The sequence below is a fragment of the Marmota monax genome, unplaced genomic scaffold, assembly GCF_021218885.2.
Source record: "Marmota monax isolate L192 unplaced genomic scaffold, Marmota_monax_Labrador192_F-V1.1 WCK01_AAM20220418_F8-fsc02205, whole genome shotgun sequence".
Classification (NCBI taxonomy): domain Eukaryota; kingdom Metazoa; phylum Chordata; class Mammalia; order Rodentia; family Sciuridae; genus Marmota; species Marmota monax.
In genome coordinates, this window is record NW_026693976.1 from 1730 (window position 1) to 14842 (window position 13113).

General features: G+C 38.5%; 1 pseudogene; it reads left to right on the forward strand.

The window, feature by feature from the left end:
- The first annotated feature begins 2491 nt into the window (after positions 1-2491).
- On the forward strand, positions 2492-3373 carry LOC124106408 (la-related protein 1B-like; annotated as a pseudogene).
- Positions 3374-13113: the final 9740 nt, after the last annotated feature.

Here is a 13113-nt window from a genome sequence, read left to right on the forward strand (position 1 = left end):
TTTTTTGTCTTTCTTAGGTCCTATATTAATATATTTTGTAATTATATGTAAAATTGTTAAATATGTTATATAAAATACATTGCAAAGGAATTTGGTGTTTGTTCCATCTAAAAATATGTTTATTCATAATAACATTGTAAGATAAATAATCTAAAACAAAAATAATGAATTCATGATGTTTCCTTATGAAGTTCAGAGCTGTGAATAAGGAATCATAAAGATTCATTTATCCCTTAACTATTATGATCAACAAAAACAATCAGTAAGATAACAGTATAAGAAAATATGAGAAAGCAGGTCTTTTCATGTTATATAAATTTTAAAATTGAAAACAACCACCTTTTATCAATAAGCTTTTCCTTTAAAAATAAAAATAATACCATGCCACTAAAACTTTGAGGAATCTAACCTGAGTATATGGGAATTCATTTCAGGGCAGTGATGAAAAGTTGCAACAAAAGCAAAGGACAAGGATGAGTGTAAGCTCAGGGAAAGAGTGAGGTGGGAAAATGTGCTCTTTACTTCACATGCTCCCATATGGAGAGATAAGGTTATATTTCAGCCTCCTGTCCACCTTTATTCAGTTGGGTCCAGAAGAATAAGAGCGGCTCACTGATGAGGGATTTGAGGAGACCCTAGACAAAAATGACTTAGTCTATGGCTTATTTTCTAAGCAGCTTTCCTGAATAGAGGGTCCCTTCTGGACTATTAAGAAGCCCATAATCTCACTGGTTAATGTTACTCTAACGTGAATGTTAGGAAACTACAAATACATCTATATCTATCCTCTGATATTTTTCAACTAATAGTTGATATTTGACCTCCATGTTTTTGATCTTTGAACTTGCCTCTCCATTATTTTCATACCATTACTGAGTTTGCAACCTTGCACAAGACACTAAACCCACCCTATCTCAATGCACAGAACAACTCATATGTGAAATGAAGATAATTTTTGAGGGTCAAGTTAGTATTATTAATATTTAGAAGTTCTTAGCCTAATTCAGTATATAGCAAGCACTATTTAAGTGTTATTAAATAAATAAACATAATTTCTTCTTTTACAACTCCAGCATATCCATGGTTTATCTCATTATGTCTTTGTTATATAAATACAGAAATTGGGAATGTGCTCAAAGCATAATAGTGAGTATAGTGTGAGGCCTGTATTATAGGGAAATAGGAGGAGGAGTTAGACAGCTGTTGCTGCAGGCTGGAAGAGGTGAGATGCAGATAGGAGCTAAATGAGCAATTCTACAAAGATACAATGAATATGGCAGAAAGATTGCTTTGGGAAATCTTTCCTATTGTTTACAACACTTCCACATAAGCCTTTCATAAATTTACCATTAGGTACAGGTTTTCATTGTGGTCAGTTTACTTTATCAACAACCTATAGGCAGCTTCCATGTCCTCTCACATAGGCATGTTTCACATGGAGTGGATGAAATGGTGGCTTTCAATGTGAAGTCTCCATGTCCAAATTCTGAAACCCATACAGTACACTGTTAAGGAAAATATCATCTTTGCATTTTTAACAAAGTAAAGGGTCTTAAGATAAAGAGATGACCCAGAATTATCTGAGTGCCAAAGAAAATGACTTGTTATTATAAGAGATAGGAAGAGGAAAATTTGGGACAGACAGAAGAAGAACTAATGTCATCCAATGTTATCAGCCATAAAACAAATACACAGATACTGAAGGGCCAGAAATTATTAATGTGACTTTAGAATTGGATAAAAGTTGAAGGCTAGAAGAATTTGGAGAATCATAATTAAAAAAACATCTAAAGAGACTGTTGGTAGACAGGAATTCCAAAACTGGTCTGGTGAGAACTTAGAAATCTCTAGTGCCTTAGTTGATAAATATATTCCATAAACAGAATATTGGCATAAATATGAGTGTTAGGTCCCCTCCTGCTGTGTGTTAAGGGAGAAGTGAAGCATATATAATTGGGAGTGTGAGGAAAGGTAATTCTGATATATAGTGATCAAAACTTGTCTTGAGTTTTGTTCTTTTTTATGCAAAGCAGAATTTGTGATGAACTTTAGCTGAAGGGATTCCCAAGGAAAGTGTTAAGAGGACAGCCTATTTTTTTCATTTTTGGAGCAGGAGGTCAGGGAGGCGGAGAGGGCGGCCACGAGCACAGGGGTGTGGGGAGAGTCCTAAGCTGCCACTGCTGGGCCACAGTGTGCCCCAGGCAGCTATGCCCCTGCAGGCGCGGGTGCTCCTGCAGGCCTGGGTGCTCCACCGGGTTCACAAGATGTGGGAGCCACCAGCCAAGGACACCCAGGAGCTGCTGGGCCGGAGCCCTGAGGAGAGGCTGCCACTGCCCAAGGAGAACCTCTGGACCAAAAAGCCTCCTGAGCGCCTGTCTCTCACCATTACCGGGCACTGCAGCCCGGGCTGGAGACCTTGCAGGCAGAACTCAGTATAAACGCAGGAAAACTCTAGATAAGGAAATCCAATATGGCCTGTGATTTCTGCGATATGGCAAACTGGCCAAAACGAGGAGAGTTACTGAGCACTGGAAAAACCGTTTTGCAGTCTCAGAGTGTGTCGTCATCCAAGGAAATAAGAAGGAACAAATTAGAAAAGGAAAAAAGGAGAGAGAAGGTTGAAATGAGGAGTAACAGACCAGAGAGTCAGGAGAGACCTGGATCCTGCAACAGCTCTCGGTGTCAAACTGAAGCAAATATGTCTTCCCATAATAACAGGAGACATAACACATGAAGTTGGGGGCGAGACAGAGAAAAAAGAGATGATTAAGATGAACTGTCCAGTGTGCAGAGTGAGGGGGTAATATTTGATGTTCTTTCAGGGATTGAGGAAGAGGACCAGGACAGGGAACAGGATGAGGCGGAGGAAACCCCCGAGTGCACTTTGATTATTCATATGGTTACCAAGAACATGGTGAAAGGACAGATCAGCCATTTCAAACAGAAATTAATGCCAGTATGATGTATTACTATGAGGACAGTACAGGTGTATCATGCAGAAGAAGCATTGCTTAAAGAGTATTTAAGCATTGAATTGAATATTACTTCAGTATAGAAAACTTGGAACATGACTTCTTTCTTCAGAGAAAGATGGATGAACAAGGTTTCTTGCCTTTTTCACTGATTGCTGGATTTCACTGTGTTCAGGCTCTCACCACATACCTTAATCTCATTTTAGAGGCCCTAAAGGATAGCACAGAAGTAGAAGTTGTGGATGAGAAAATGAGAGAAGATAGAACCACAAAAGTGGCCAATCCAGGGCCCTCCTCCCAGAAGTGTGCCACAGACAGACTTCTCTCAGCTGATGGATTGTCCAGAGTTTGTGCAAAGACAAGCCTTTTGCTCACATGCAGTCAGGGTGATGATCTACTGATGCCCTTGATGTCATCTGATGGAGATGTTCAGTATAGCAGGTGGCCCACTGAAATGCATTTTAAATACTGGAACAAACCAGGCTGTAGAGATGGAAGCCACCAGATTGTCTTCTGTGTGAGAATATCCACTTCCGACCCCTGGGCTGCGTGACAGTGGAGATGACCACCTGTGTCACGACCTGAGACACATCTGAGGACCCCTGCTGACATTCCAGGAGCTGCCTGTTCTTTTCTGTGTGGCTGGACTTAGACAGCATGGCTACTTTTATTTGAGGGGGAAGCTAATTGTTATCACTGTAGAAATACTTAAAGGTTCTGTCTTTTGTTTCCAGGCATATGTATTTGTATCCAAGTCAATAAAGCAGAGACAGAAAGGAATGTGTAGCATTTCTCAGCTTTCCAGGCCTTTGGCTCTTGATCTGCCCTTTGCCATGGTGAACATTGCATAACTCACATGTTAAGATGTTTCAATGGACTGTAAGATTTATTAATGTGGACATTTAAGGGGTAAGAAATTAAATAAATAAGCAAGGGTATTTTTCCAATATTCTTTAAAATGTATTTTTGATACATCAGTATAAGTCCTGCCTATCAGAAAAGCATTAATGATGGACAGTTTCACAGAATTTTTTTATCTCATATTTCTTTGTCAGCCATGTACTTCTAATTGCAGCAAGCAACTTGGGCAAGTGTTTTAAAAAGTTGAAGAAATGTGTCATTGGTTGTCTGCTTGTTTTTTATAGATATAGTGGCTGATTGTAAAAGTTAAACTTATTTATTATATAAACTTGGGTTCAACATGACATTTTTAACCAGCTTATGAAGAATCATTGGTAAGATGGATAATATAGAAAACACTTTTTCCACAGGATAGTTAGTTTAGGTCAGTCAAGTTGGTGGTGCCTGTCCATTAATATTTATGTATTGTTAATAAAATTACAAGAACAAAAATCATAAAAAAGTCAATCTGGTCAACTTTATGCTGGAAAATTTTGAATCATGTATCTATTTAAAGATTTCATCAGAAGCCAAAACTACAAATGGTGCATGAAAGCTATGTAGAGAGCTGTCCTTTCTAATAATGTGTATCTTTGTGATGCATACAGACAGACAAGCAGATTTTTGAGAATGGTTTAGTTCCGAAATAGCACTGATAAAACCAGATTTTTTTGTATGTGGGCTAACAAAAACAAAATTCAGGCATATGTTAGAAACCCTTAGACTTCCAAAATTCTGAAGGCAAGAATTAAGGATGTTGAGCCATTAAGCTGCAAATATGTATGACCCTTTAAGGAAAAGGCAGAATGGACTTTAAGGCAGATGCTTGTGGAGCAAGGGGAAGAGTGAATAAACTAAATGGAATCTGAGGCCTGGGGGCCATCTTTGAGTCTAGTGAGGGGAGCTGCAAGTCAAAGATTACCCTCCAGGCCTTAAAACCTAACAAAATTTTTCTTGCTAGATTTGAACTTGATTAGGACTGGTGAACCTCCTTTACATATAATTTCTTTCTTCTGAAATGGAATATATATGCTATATCAGTCCTACCATCAATTTTGAGGGCAAATGATTTGCTTTCTAGATTCATAGGTCCACAAGTGGAGAGTAATTTTATCTGATTTTGGATTATATCCAGAGTTTCACCCATTTAAATGAGTTAAATGATGAGTTGTAACTTTTGAGCTAATGATACAGAGATGATGATATAGAGATGATGATACAGAGATGAGATTCTGGTTGAGATTTCTGGGGATGTTAGGATTGATTAAATATATTTTGCACATAAGATGCACATGAATTCTGAGAGGCCAGAGTAGGTTGAATTGTCACTTCCATAAAGATATTTTTTTCATCTCAAACCTTGATATTGGTAAATGTTAACTTCTTTGAGAAAAGAATTTTTGCATATGTGATGAAATTGAGGTTTTTCAATTAAGAAACCATTCTGGATTATCTTTGTCTGACCTAAACCCAATGAAAAGTGATATTATATGGGTGTGCCAGAAGAATCTTTGATATAACAGAAAATGAGATCATATAAAGAAGGGAAGGATGTGATGTGAACACAGAGGGAGATATAGGTGTAGTGTGACTACAATCCAAGAAAGATGAGGAAGTTCAATGATCAAAGAAACTGGAATATTCAAGGGAGGAAATTTCCTTTACAGAATGTGGAGGCAGTGTGGCCTTTCCAACATATTGATGCTCACTTCTGTCTTCCATGGTTGTTAAGGAGTAAATTGGATTTTTATTACAGCAAACACAGGAAACTAATATGCCCTAATAATTTTCTTTCATATTTAATTGCATATCAGGACTATTTCTCTGAGGTCCTGGACTAAAACAACTGAGAAAGATTTTATCAGCTGGAGCTGAGAATCATAGATATTTCTTTCAGATATATTAAATATAAGATGTCTCTAACATATTTAAATGGGAATACTATGTAAGCGCTTCAGTGTATAATTCCAAAGACCAGTAGAAATGCCAATGCTGATGATGTAAATGTGGTAACATTGACACAAAGAGATATGAGACCAATGTATCCTGTTTTACAGGTTATGACTTAAAAAAAGAGATGGGTAAGCCATTCCCTAGAGGATTTCAGCATTTCAAGTGCCATAAGAGAACAAGAGGAGTAGAAGAAATAGTAAGTGAGAATGTGTGGCTTGTCTTTCCAAGAGTCCCAGCTGTATCCCATCTTTGACCTCATTCTTGACCTTTTGTCTTAGCTTTTCTCATCTCTGTCCTACACTATTTCTAGATTGAACACCATAGAATTTAAATTAGTGATAACAGACCCTCACTTAGTATTGATGATTGTTTCATATATTTGGTATGAATTCTTTCATCTAATTTTTAAAAATTTTTAAAAGTATTTTAAAACTTTTCTTAATTAAAGGCCTGTGTCATATGAAATGGAAACCAAAAGAACCAAATTAATAGTGTCACAATAAATCATTTTTCTGTTCAGTTTTTAACTGCCAAAAGGGAGAAATAAAGCATAAAAAAAATGTACTGGAGAGGTAATACGTAAAGGACAATAATAGGTGGAGAATAATAATGGGACAATAATAATTGATTATTTAAATAGACAGAGGATGATAATGGTTGATAAATTTTCTTCAGTTACTTTTCTTGTCTGTCCTCCATTTGAAGCTATTTTCTTCACTTCTGTCTTTTTGAATGCCTTAAAAGCCTTTCTCTTTCTTTAATGCCTTAAATTTACTCTGGGTAATCCTAACATTAGGATATTCATTGTTTTTCTCTCTTATCCTTATGTTTATAACTTTGGTGTATCTGAGTCCACCAGTTACCTTCCAATAGTCAATATTCACCTCCTCTTCTTCATTGGGAATTTGGAAACCTAGAAGTAAGGGAATCAATGTCTGCTTCCATTATTTCTATTTGTAGCTGTATTACTAAAATAAGGCAGGTGATAAAAAGAAGAAGTGTATGATGATTCCAACGTTATCTTTGAAAGAAGATGGCTGAAGTGCAGACATAACATCAACCTTAGAAATGGGATCCCTGGTGGATAATCAACAATATAAAAAGAACCTGCAGTACTTGGGTCATGTGGAGCCAACCTAGTTTATAAGCCCAGTAACCTCCCTATTTAACAAATTTTAAATGAAAAAAATGTGTAATTCACATCAAACATTTTTCACTGGCCATCATTGCCATTTACATTTAAAACTAATATCAATTGATACAGAATTTACTTTTAAAAAAATCAAATGTGTTGCTACAAGTAACAGAATATGTGTTACCAGCTTAATGGAAATTGTCCAGCAGCACATGGCAAGGACTCACAAACTGGAAGATTGTGACCTTAAATACAATCACAAAATATGGCAAAACTTTCTTCTGTTTTCTCTCATAAGGCCGATCAGATATCATTGAAGCTGTAAACTAAGATGTTATAATACATAGCCTTGAGTTGAAGTGTTTCTCATTAATCATAAGTGAAATCTTAAACCTCAGTTCTTCAGAGTATGGATGCTTTTAGAGATAATGTGCTTAAAGATGTAATTGAGTTAAGGGCTTAGGCTGTAGCTTAGTGGCACAGCACTTGTCTAGCACTTGTCTAGCACATGTGAGGCACTGGGTTCAATCCTTAGCACCACATTAAAAAAATAAAAGTTCTAAAACATTAAAAAAAACAGATAACCAAGTTAAAATGTGATCATTATGATGAGCCCTAATGCAATATGGCCAATGTCTTTATAAGAAGAGCAAGTTAGGATATTGACATGCACAGAGGAAAGACCATGGGAAGACAGTGGAGATGGCCATCTACAAGCCCAGAAGAAAGACCACAGATAAAATCAAACCTGCTGATGCCATATTTTAAAAAATGAAATTATATTGTACATTAATTACTCTTGCCTCTATTAGTAAAATTTTATAAAGAAAGATAATATCTTATCATGTAGATAACCATATGCTGAGAGAGAAGGGATGGATACTTTATGTTGGGGAAGCCCTTCTCCAAGGGTAGCATAGGGTAGTTACTCACTAACAGCATTCTAGTTAATTCGTTGAAAAATTCAATTGCTGTTATACCTAACAGAGAAGCAGTTCCAAGCACTGGACCTCTAGTAGAGGAGATAAGGTTGTACTTCAGGTCTTTCTCCAGAATCTGCAATTAAGAGTTCTAAGCCAAGCAATGAAAATCACTCTAGGTAAAATATACAATTTGAATTACTGCTTCACACCAACCTCTCCTTTTAGCAGTATTTCTAATGAGATTAGATGAGATGGGGTTGTAAGTAGAAACCAAACTATATGAAACTTAAAGTGGTTATTTACTGATGTGATTGGAGGTGGTGTATGGCAATCTGAAAGGAAAGTGACCACGACACTCAGAGTGGCCAAGAGGTCTTTATTGTGGCAGTGTCTGACTGACAGAAAAGGGAGAGAGAGAGAGAGAGAGAGAGAAAAGAAGAAGAAGAAGAAGAAGAAGAAGAAGAAGAAGCAGCAGCAGCAGCAAGAGGGAGAGAGGAAAGCAAAGTGTGAGAGAGAAAGAGAGTGAGAGAGAAAAGAGGGAAGAAAGAGAAAGAGAATTAAAGGGAGAGTGAGAGAGCAAAAACGAGAGAAGAAAGAGAGAGCAAGAGAGAGGAGCCCAGCAGGAGAGAGTTTTTATAGCCAAAATCTAATGGGGTCTTTGGGCCTGCAAGCTGCCTTGTTGGCATACAGTGATTGGATCATACAGCAGTTGCTAAGGGTGTTATCTTCTGCTTTTAGGCAGACTGGGCAGGGGCTAGATGTAGGTTTCCATTGCACCAGACAGGTGAGGGTCGAGTGTTCAGCCTCCAGTGGGGTTGAGTGTTCAGACTTGAGGCAAACAAGCAATAAGAAACCAGATGGATGAGGGTCGGGTTTTCAGCCCACCCTGCAGCTAACATTTGTTCAGCCTGCTCTGCAACTAACACAATCCTCCATGGACCTCTTATGGTTTTCTCCACCCCTTTCTTTTTTAATTTCGACCTCATAAGCAATAGAAATTCAAATTCTATAATGAGACAGACTGTTTTACCTACTTTGCTCCCTGTTCTTTGGACTCTAAGTTGGCATAGAGTCATTTGTCTACTTTCACCAAAAATGTCAGTTCCTACTTCAAAAATAATAAATAATTTCTTTTTAATCTTTTCTTTACAATCTTGATTATAAAAAATTTCTTACCCAAGGCAGTATCCCAGAATAAAATGTGAGCTCTTTTCCTTAACTTCAGAGGGGTAGAGGTTCAGCTGGGCATTCAAGCAGGCAGCAGCAGCCAGTCACTTACAGCCCCTGTCATTTCCTGTTCCAGTTTATTAAACCTTAGGCTTTTCTGCAAGCACATGACTCACATGGAGATCCTTCTGCCAATCAAGAAAGACCAATTTAAAGGAGCTAGACATTGATATGCAACTTTGGCTTGCATGAAGGCCAGGATAAATTGCTAGCTACACATCATTCATTTTGTTCTAATTCTTGTTCTCAGCAGCTTGAATCATTTTTCCCTTTACTTCAGGAACAAAATAAAACCAAGTGTCAAGAAGCCCCCAGTCTTTCTTTCACTGTCTCGGAATCCCACTGCAGAAGCTAAAGGGAGTTTAGGGAAGGAAGTGCTACAGGGTGCAAAATATTTACTTGGACACACAAGAAATGCTGTGAGGAGAGCCTGGCCCTGCTGCTCCATCCTGTCCGGAACCCTGCTGCCCTCTGCTGGCCTGGGCTCTCTCTGGGACCCCAACACAGCAGCCCATGCCCAGCCTGGTGCCTCACCATGGCAGGCAGGCACTACCTCAGAAAGCTCTAGGAGGCTATCCTTTCCTACAGGTTGCCCAGGAGGGACACAACTGGGGTGCAAGTTTCTACAGGCACCCTGAACCTGGTGCAGGTCCTTGGTGACTCATGACTCCTGAGGCATCAGGAGCTCCTGTGCATGTCCCTGAAGCCCTGAAGTGCAGCAGGAGTTGGAGGGTCCCAGAGCCTGTGCTAGATCCAGGCTGTGAGGTGGAGCTCTATCTGCCACTTGCCCCTGCTTTGCACATTTACAAGGCTGAGTTCCACCTCCGCTCCATAAACCAGTGGAAAGAAACTACAGTATTCACAAGGAAGCCTCTCAGGCCCTGGAAGGCCTAGATGATTATTCATGAGGAAGTGTTGCCCCACCCAGGAAGGCCTAGATGATTATTCATGAGCCTGAGGCAGTTTGGGCTGGAAAAGGCCTCAGGAGCCCAGGTGAGAGGGAGGCATCTACCAGCTTAGGTGAGCACTATCCAGAGCCCAGGTCTCTGGAGAAAGGTCACTTGGACATTATTAGTCCAAAGCTTATTATTTTAACAGTTTTTCCACTCTTACTTGAGACTTTAATTTTAAAGTTTTTTTCTGGGGTTCAAACTTTTCTGAGGACAAGAGGAAATGCTAGGCAGAGAAAGAGAGATAGGGGAGGCTATAGGTGACACCCCGACTTTCCACAAGGAAAAATTCCACACATTACAAGGGTATGGAGAAGGAAACAGAAATGCAGTGCAACATCTACATCCCACTGTATAGCAACTTTAAGATTCATTTTTGAGATGCTGCAGGAATGGGCCTGGGTGAGGACACAGCAGCATATTTAGTCCTGAGGCAGGTAACCAGGAGCTGTGCACTAGGAGGAAGCACCTGTGGAGCTTGGGGCATTTTCTTGACCTGGCCAGGTTCTCTCCAGCCATTGGCATGATGCAGCTTGGGAGGCTGAGATAACCAGTGCCTGATGCAGTTCAAGAAATGAGCCACCAAAACTCCCTCCCCCCTGCCCGGAATAACCTGTGTTCCTCTTTCACCCTATGGAGGATTTGCCTTCTGTGGACTTCAGTCTTCAAACTGGCCAGGTTAGCCAGTGTAGCAGGACTCAAGATTGGCCAATCACCAAAATGTGTCAGGTATGCAGAGCACTCACTGGCTGTGCTCACCTGGTGAAAACTTAGGAAAAGCTTTGTTGTTATTCCTAAAGGGATTTTAAATCTCATTAGAATGAGAACCCACTCTTTCACCTTTTGACTCTGAGTCCCTCAGCTTCTAATCCTGCAGGATGTGTAGCACATGGCAGTGGTCTAGTGAATGCAGAATGAGTAATTGAAGTAGCATGGAAAAGATCTTTCAAGACCAAAAGAACAGGAACAAATAATCAGCTACTAGTGGAAACCATTTTCTCTGAATGAGCATGGAGTATCAGAATTATTAGGGACAAATGGAATTTGTTAAACTAGTGAATAACAATTTATTAAAACAAGCTCTGTGACAAGTCTAAGTCACAGGGTGAACTTTGGCAAAGAAAATTCCTCTCACTTTCTTTTTCCTTATGTCTTTATGTTTTACTTTTAAATTCATGATTTTCTTTCTTCTCTCTCTCTCTCTCTCTCTCTCTCTCTCTCTCTCTCTCTCTCTCTATCTCTATCTCTTTCTCTCTTTCTTTATTTCTTTCTTTTTTTGGTACTGGAGATTGAACTTAGGGGCACTCAACCACTGAGCTACATCCCCAACCTTATTTTTGTATTTTTTATTTAGAGACAGGATCTCCCTGAGTTGCTTAGCACATCTCTTTTGTTGAGTCTGGCTTTGAACTCATGATCCTCCTATCTCAGCCTCCCAAGCTGCAGGGACTACAAGTGTGTGCCACCATGCCAGAACCAAGATCCATTTTGAATTAATATTTGTACATGCTGGAGTTTAAGGGGGAGGTTTGTTTCTTCCCCTCCCCTTTATTTCTTCACCCACGCCCTTTCTGCCTGGGATGTCCTCTTGTTCTAATACTATTTTATGAAAAGACTTTCCTTTATTCACTAAGTTCACTTTTCCATTTAAAATAAAGTGGTCAAATTAATATTAGAGGAAGTCTCTGTTCCTTTGAGCTTTATTAATCTTTCAACCCATTTCTCCTAACATACACTCCCTTTGAGCAAAGTTACCTTTCGTATAATATATATGTAAAGAAGGTCATCTAGTTGAAATTCAGAATTCTTGTGTTGGATATAGTTCAGTTCATGGGATTTTCCCATGAAAACTATGGGGAAATGTGCAGAAATTCTTAGTATAAAAAAATAAATCCTTAGTGTATCAAGCATGACTTTTTTGGACAAACGTAAAAAACTGAGTTTTGTTTCACTTGGAATGGGGGGAAAAGAGTAGTTTAGGTCTCAATAAACAAAACAACAACTGGTTAATCTTTGTTTTGGATTAACACACAGAAGGGTTAAAATAGTAATTGTGCCACCATTTAAAATAGAGTATTTGAGATGTAGGTCAAGAGATAAGCCTGGAGTGAATGTTTTTCCCCATACAAAAATCTTGAGTCTCAATAAGATCATTAATGCTTGTCAGAGAGACAATATACCAAACAAGAGTAAATGATATGGATGCCCTGTGAAGTTTCAGATGTTTGTGGATCCAGTATGCAAACAAATACATAAGCAAAATACATTTGAAAGAGTTGTATTCTTCAAGTCCAGAGTTGGAAAATCTTTTCAGTTTTAAGATAATGAATCAGAACAAAATGATATAGTATACATAAGAACTATCCTCTGAGAATGTGTGAACTCACCTCCTTGGGCTATCATCTTGTGAGATTTCAAAATTAAGCACGCCTTGTTCTTTAGTAAGAGACCTCCACAAAACCCTTGCTCAAAGTGAGGAGAAGCAACAGTAGCAACAGAATATAAGAGATTAAAAGTGGCTTGGTTATTTTGAGAAAATGATTTGGGTATTTTTCTTGAAGCAGGCTTATTTTAAAATGCCAGAAAAAACCCAACCATGTTTAGACACAAGCAAGTAAACAAGCCCAACACCTAGTGAGGTACTTACTGGTCACTGCATCATAGTAGAGGAGGTGAAAGCAAAAAGGAACTTTTACTTTGAAGAGTCAGTCTAGAAAAACTCCTACATTGTGAATTAAACTTTTTTGTATTTTTAAGTCACAATTCTGCCACTAAATAGCTGACTGTCCCTGGGTTAGTCAAGGATTTTTCTAGATCTAGATTTCCTCACCTAGAAAATTAAATATTTGGAGTAGATGACACTTAAAGTTTCTCCTACCTCTAAAATTTTGAGATCTCTTCCTAGACTATAAATTCTTTCTTCCAATAGTGCTTCTCCATTGATTCTGCAAATATTTATTGTGGCCCTATTTTGTTCCTGTACTGTGACACAAAGGGTCATATGTTATATGATTTAATTTATGTGAACTGTTTAAAGTAAACAAATCCATAGA